This window comes from Lycium ferocissimum, chromosome 12 (genome assembly GCF_029784015.1).
Source record: "Lycium ferocissimum isolate CSIRO_LF1 chromosome 12, AGI_CSIRO_Lferr_CH_V1, whole genome shotgun sequence".
Classification (NCBI taxonomy): domain Eukaryota; kingdom Viridiplantae; phylum Streptophyta; class Magnoliopsida; order Solanales; family Solanaceae; genus Lycium; species Lycium ferocissimum.
The window spans coordinates 33,295,375-33,301,374 of NC_081353.1; positions in this window are offsets into that span (position 1 = coordinate 33,295,375).

The following is a 6,000-nucleotide window of genomic DNA, read 5'->3' on the forward strand; positions in this document are numbered from 1 at the left end:
ATATGCTAAAAAGGGTTTTAATTGACATCTAACTCAGTTCTATACTGTTACAGGTATGCATGCATGACAAATCTCAAAAACCTTACAAGGCTAAGTGGTATTGCATACGTCAAAGATTATGCTCCTCTATTCAAAAAGAAGTCAAAGAACCTGGTTCATTCACTCAGGTTAGTACTTCTAGCTGTGCATTTTTGTTTTAAACTTGCTAGAGTTCCATATTATTATAACTCTTCCCGCCCAATCTTCTAAATGCAACTATTGATGAACCCCATTCGTAGACAGGTTCCTTCTTCCACGTGTCACACCATTTCAATTTACCAAAAAAATGCCTTTTCCTCTGTAACTCTTTCATTTCTCTCTCCAAGGTAAAAACAACCATTGATATTCCTGTTTCTGCTATCAATTTGAGCATCATAACCTCACATCTGATCATCTTTCTATTCACGTTCATCATGTCTCAATCTGAATCTACCACTCTAAACTCTCCTAGTTCAAACCCTTGTATCTCACCTTCAAAATGCCTAACTTTCGCTAAAAAAAATCCTACAATGTCAGCAAAAAAATCTCCACTTTTCTCCAACCCAAACACTCATCATTTACCTTCAATACCTGTCATTTCTAGTTCTTCATGTCATAGAAAAAATTCGATACCAATAAAAATCATATCTGAACTACAATCAACTACTCACAAAGAAACCCCTGATTTGGACGATGGTGACTAGATAGTGTCTCTGTCAAAGCTTACCGGTGATACGACTAAACTTGAAATAAATAAAGAAGAGGTTGAAGTTTCGAGTCAGACTAAGTGTACAGTTAGTGGAATCGATGAATTGACATAAAGTAGTGCTCAAGCTGATATACTAAGTACTCGACATCGGGAGCAAAGAACATGAAAAGAGGCAAAAAAAGATGTTAAGGAACCGACGTGCACAATGTATTTCGCTACCTAGATAGAAAAAGGGTGATGAGTCTAACAAAAGACAATCCGAGTCCTCGTCGACCATATCTTTGAGGGAAACCTTGTTGAAGGGAAAAAGGATAGTCAAAACATTTATGAGTGAGGAAGAAGAGATTGCTACTAGATTTTTAATGTCTCGTTGAAAAAGTCAAGGATGGGGGGCCCTCACCGAGGAACGCGGTGCCTCAGTCCAGGGGGGAAATAATTCTCCTGTGTTTGAAAATGCTCCAGTGTTGGATGAAAGACTAGGTTCTCACCATATAACGATAATTATTATACCCCTGGCAGAGATATATGAAAGTAAAGAACTGGTGGTTGTCACTCCCTCTGAGCAACGTGACAATGAGGATGTGTCTCTGAACTTAAGGTTCAAAAGAAATGCAAGGTCCTCTCAAAATAACAAAGTGAGTTATAGGAAAATTGATTCAAATCAGAGGCCAGTCACCAAAGGAATGGCTAAATCTAAGATGGACACTACCTTAAAGAACTGCAAGAAGAAACGTGTCTCAAGAAAAAGGGCACAGTTAATGAAGAGAACTCTGAGGTTAGTCGATGAAGATGAGGAGTCACCAACAACACAGGTAGATAATGTTAAAAGTGTGGGAATGGATGAGAAAGAAGCAAAAGTGGAGGAACCTCGTGTTGAGAGTTCACCAGTAAAGAAAAGTTCAAAGAAAAGAAAATTGAAGGAGGTCAAATCTGAAAAGGTTGTTGCGAAGAAAACAGATAATGAGGAAGGAGAACCTGGTGTTGAGTGTCAGAAAACTCAACCAAAGGTACTGCTGTAGAATAAACCAATTTCAAAATGGGATAACATACTCAATAGGGCATGAGTTCTAGTATCATAAGTGTTTCCTCATAGGATCGTCCCCGAATTTGATCAATTACTCTTCGTGCTTTGTCAGCAAACATAGATATATGTTCACCTAAAGCATATACTTTTGCATTTTTATTCTTTAGCAGAAGATTTGCCTCCTACTAGAAGGTGCGGCTGGATCATCTTTGACTTAGGATTAGTCAAAAGTGGCCTGACCTTTACCATAACGACGTTGTCCATAGATCATTCGAACGTATGACCAATCGATTAACAGCCGACCGCTCTACCACTGAGCTACTGAGGAAAACATGAGAGATTTGATCTCATAGAGTTCAATTTATGTTCCCAACCCATGACCAATATAAGCTCGAAGCTTCCTTCGTAACTCCTAGAACTTCTTCATAGTGGCTCCCTTACATGCATTTCGAGGATATTCGCTGAGGAGGAGACTATAAATGTTAGAAGGGAACTAGGTTCCGCGTCCAAAAAGTGAAAAATGGAAATATCATATGAGGAAAGAAAGGAAGTCTTAAAGACTCACAAGATACTGAAGGGCAGGGTCTTTGCTCCTGAAATTTCTTAGAAACCATGAATGAAGGAGCTTTTGGAAATAGTTGAGTTTAAAAAATGGACTCACTTATTTAAGCCCCCAGTTCCGAGTGTCTTTAAGGATGAGGTGGTGGATTTCTATGTCAACCTATTCACCTCTAATGGTACTCTATTTTTATCTGTGAGTGGTTTTGAATTCACTCTTGATGAGAAAACTCTTGGGGAGATTCTACAGGTTCCCACTGATGGGCTGAAATCTGTTAAGACGAACACAGCATCACCTGTGTTCTTAAATATAATTACCAAAAAAGAAGGAACCATATTAGTGGAACAGGTCTTCAAGAAACAAATTAAACCGGAGTACCAGCTACTTTTCAAATTGGTCAAGAAAGTGATATTACCGCGTGCAGAAAGGAGATCTATGGCGGTAATTCTAAATCAGTTTTTGATTGAAGCTTTAGACAACTACACTTGGGTGAGTCTTCCTGCCCTTATGATTGAACACATGGTTAATGTAGTCACTATCTGGGATGGCAAGCATAGACTGCCTTATGGATTTCTCCTTACGAAAATAATCGAGCACTTTAAAGTTCAAGTTGGCCGGGTGACCATGGGGACAAGAAAACATATGTTCACTGATAGCACTCTCAAGAAATGTGAATGCATACCCAAAAGAGGAGGAGTTGGCAACAACTCCATGATCTCAAGTCTGATGGAGGCCTAGGATAGGGCAAATAAGGAAATAAACAAGTTGTCACTTTGCCTAGCTCAGAAAGACACTGAAATTGCAATCTTAAAGGCTGAGCTACAGTAATATGCACAAGGAAAGAGGGACAAGGTATCTTAGAAAAGATAAAGGAAGAAAATGCTAAGCTCAAGGTATAAATTTCTAATCTACAAAAGAAGGTAGATGACCTGACCCAGCAGTTAGTTCATGACCATCGAGCCGTAAATGAGCGCATTGACAATCTTCTCTCCAAGCTTTAAACTAACCTCTCTATCTCTCTCTCTCTCTCTCTCTCTCTCTCTCTCTCTCCCCCCCCCCCCCTCCCTCTCTCTCTCTCTCACTTTATCATTCCCTATTTCCCAAAATCCTAATGTTTCAATCTTGTGACTATCCCCTCCTATGCTGCTCTTATTTTTTGGGTTATAATTGACACTGGTACTCCGTCTGTTTATAACTATTCTGTGCATGTTGGAGGAACTATTTATTTTTGCTAAATCAAAATTGGGCACTCTTTTTCTATATATATAATGTTATTTAGCCATGCTTGTTTTATTGATTGCCTATGTTTTATTTCCCCAGCGGCCATGCATTAATGTCATTAACCTTTGTTTTGCGTATGCTCTGTCGTTACTCTTTTTAATGATGCCAAAAGGGGGAAGTCAATCAGGGGATCTTATGGTTTATGTCGATAACATATGGTTATGTTTGGAATATAGGGTCTGATTCTCAGTGTTAACAATTACGGATCCGGTCCTCTAGGGGAATATAACTTATGTTTTTGTCATCATCAAAAAAGGAAAAATTAAGAGCTATGATATTTCATGTTTTGATGATTTGACAAACTTATCCGAGGAATCAGATGCGATCAGGTTAACTAGGTCAACTTTATGATATTTCATGTGTTGATGATTTTGACAAACTCATTCGAGGGACCAGATGAGGAACCAGATATGATCAGGTTCTAGTCATTGCTTTAGTCAACTCTACAACTGCAAAAGTTGCTGACACTGTATCAACTGGAAGCAATGCAGCAGCAATACAGATAAAGTAATGAAATTCATTTCCACAAGCCAAGTCGATGAACCATATAGGGACCAGATGAGGAACGTATGCGATCAGGTCCTAGCCGATACTTGGTCAACCCTACAGTTGTAAAACTGCTGACACTATACCGACTGGCAACACTGCAGTAGTGCAGCTATAGTGCACTAGTGGATGATGCAATGTCCCTTTCTCCTCAACACTTTCTCCCCATATATATACAACATTATACAAGTGTAAACAAACACTTTGCAAATTAGAAAAGTCACTCTCTTGTAAGTATTAGGCGTCGCTGCTCTCAAAGTACTCATCAAGAACAAAGCTGCAACAACTAAGGGACCAGTTCTCCAATCAATGTCGATGTATTAAATCCTTTAAGTTGTTGAGTCTTTGTCTTTTGTTCGTAACTTGTATTCCTACACTGCTTTTAAGAAGTTCTTGGTAGAGCAAATTTTTAACTTTTTTATGGTATTCACTAGGCTAGAGTTAGTCAAGGTTTGTTATTTACAATAGAATCATTATAAGGTCTTGCAATAGAGTTGTTGTAAGGGGAAAGGTATTAAGAGTTTAATTCCTAGGTTGGAATAGGTTGTAATCAGAAGCCGCTTAGTTTTAGTGAATTTTGGGAAATCCTACTTCGGTAGGTCGTGGTTGTTAATCCCTTGAGCAAGGAATTTTCCACGTAAATATCTTGTGTTATTTACTTTCTGTTTTACTCGAGGGAACAGATAGAGAACCTGGTTCTCTATACTGTTTGGTGGACTCATATATTCTATCAATTAAGAATTAATATTGATATTAAGGCAGCTCAACAAGTAGAGATGTACATAATTGACAAATCTATGGTTCTTGATGCATGCATGTGAATTCATTTATGAGTGCGAGAGTTTATATTTGATGCTAACTCCTTAAATTACATTCGATTCTTTGATTTGAGCTTGTGGAATATTTCTTCTTGTTAGGGTAATTGTTTCATGACTGATAGGTGATATTATTGGCTTTTTTTGGCAGAGCAGGCGATCGAGCTTAAATGTAATGAGTTTGAGTCTGTCTCCGAATTAGTTAGGAGGTTAGAAGTTTATTGTGTGCTTGAGTTGACTTGTATATATTTCATAATGGTTAGGAAGCGTATATTTAATGGTGAGTAGCTATAGAGCCTAATTGTTGATATCAACCAAGCTGATGGCACTCCTAAGCTTGATTTATTGAGATTAGTTTATGATTTCTCGAGGACGAGCAAGATTGTAAGTGTGGGTGGTGATGTTCGACCTAAAATACGTATATTTAGCTATTATTTGCCTCACTTTTATTGTCTTTTGAGTAGTATTCTAGTGATTGTTCTTATATTGATGTATTTTGATGATTAGGTGAATTTCAAGGAAATTGGAGGTAAATCAAAATAAATGAGCAAAAACAACCAAAAGTGAGTTAGCATCTGAACATACCATGGTTGTAGAGTCGCGATCAACACTTAGCGATATTTTGACATTTTAGGAAGTGTTGTGGAACAGGTGAGTTGAACATTCATAACGTGATTAAGTGCGATTTTGAGACTTTGAAGGGGTTTAGTTCTCGGATTTTAGTAAGAAAGGTGGAGATTTGGCCTAATATTCTAGGTAACGATTGCTAAGACTAATCTAGTGATTATACTTTAAATTTCATAAATTTAGACCATGAAATCAAGTGGATAATGAGACTTTGATTGGGTAATTTAGCCATAATTCTAAAAGAGGTAAATCATTGATTTGACCTAGTTTGATATCAAAATTAGATTTCGATTATTGTATTTAGCTTATAGATAACACGTTCATGTATTCAGTTTCGAACTTCGAAACATTGACTCCAGAGTTGAATTTGAGTTGACCAAGATTTGACTTTAGCCCAAGGTGTCATAAAATTATGGGAAGG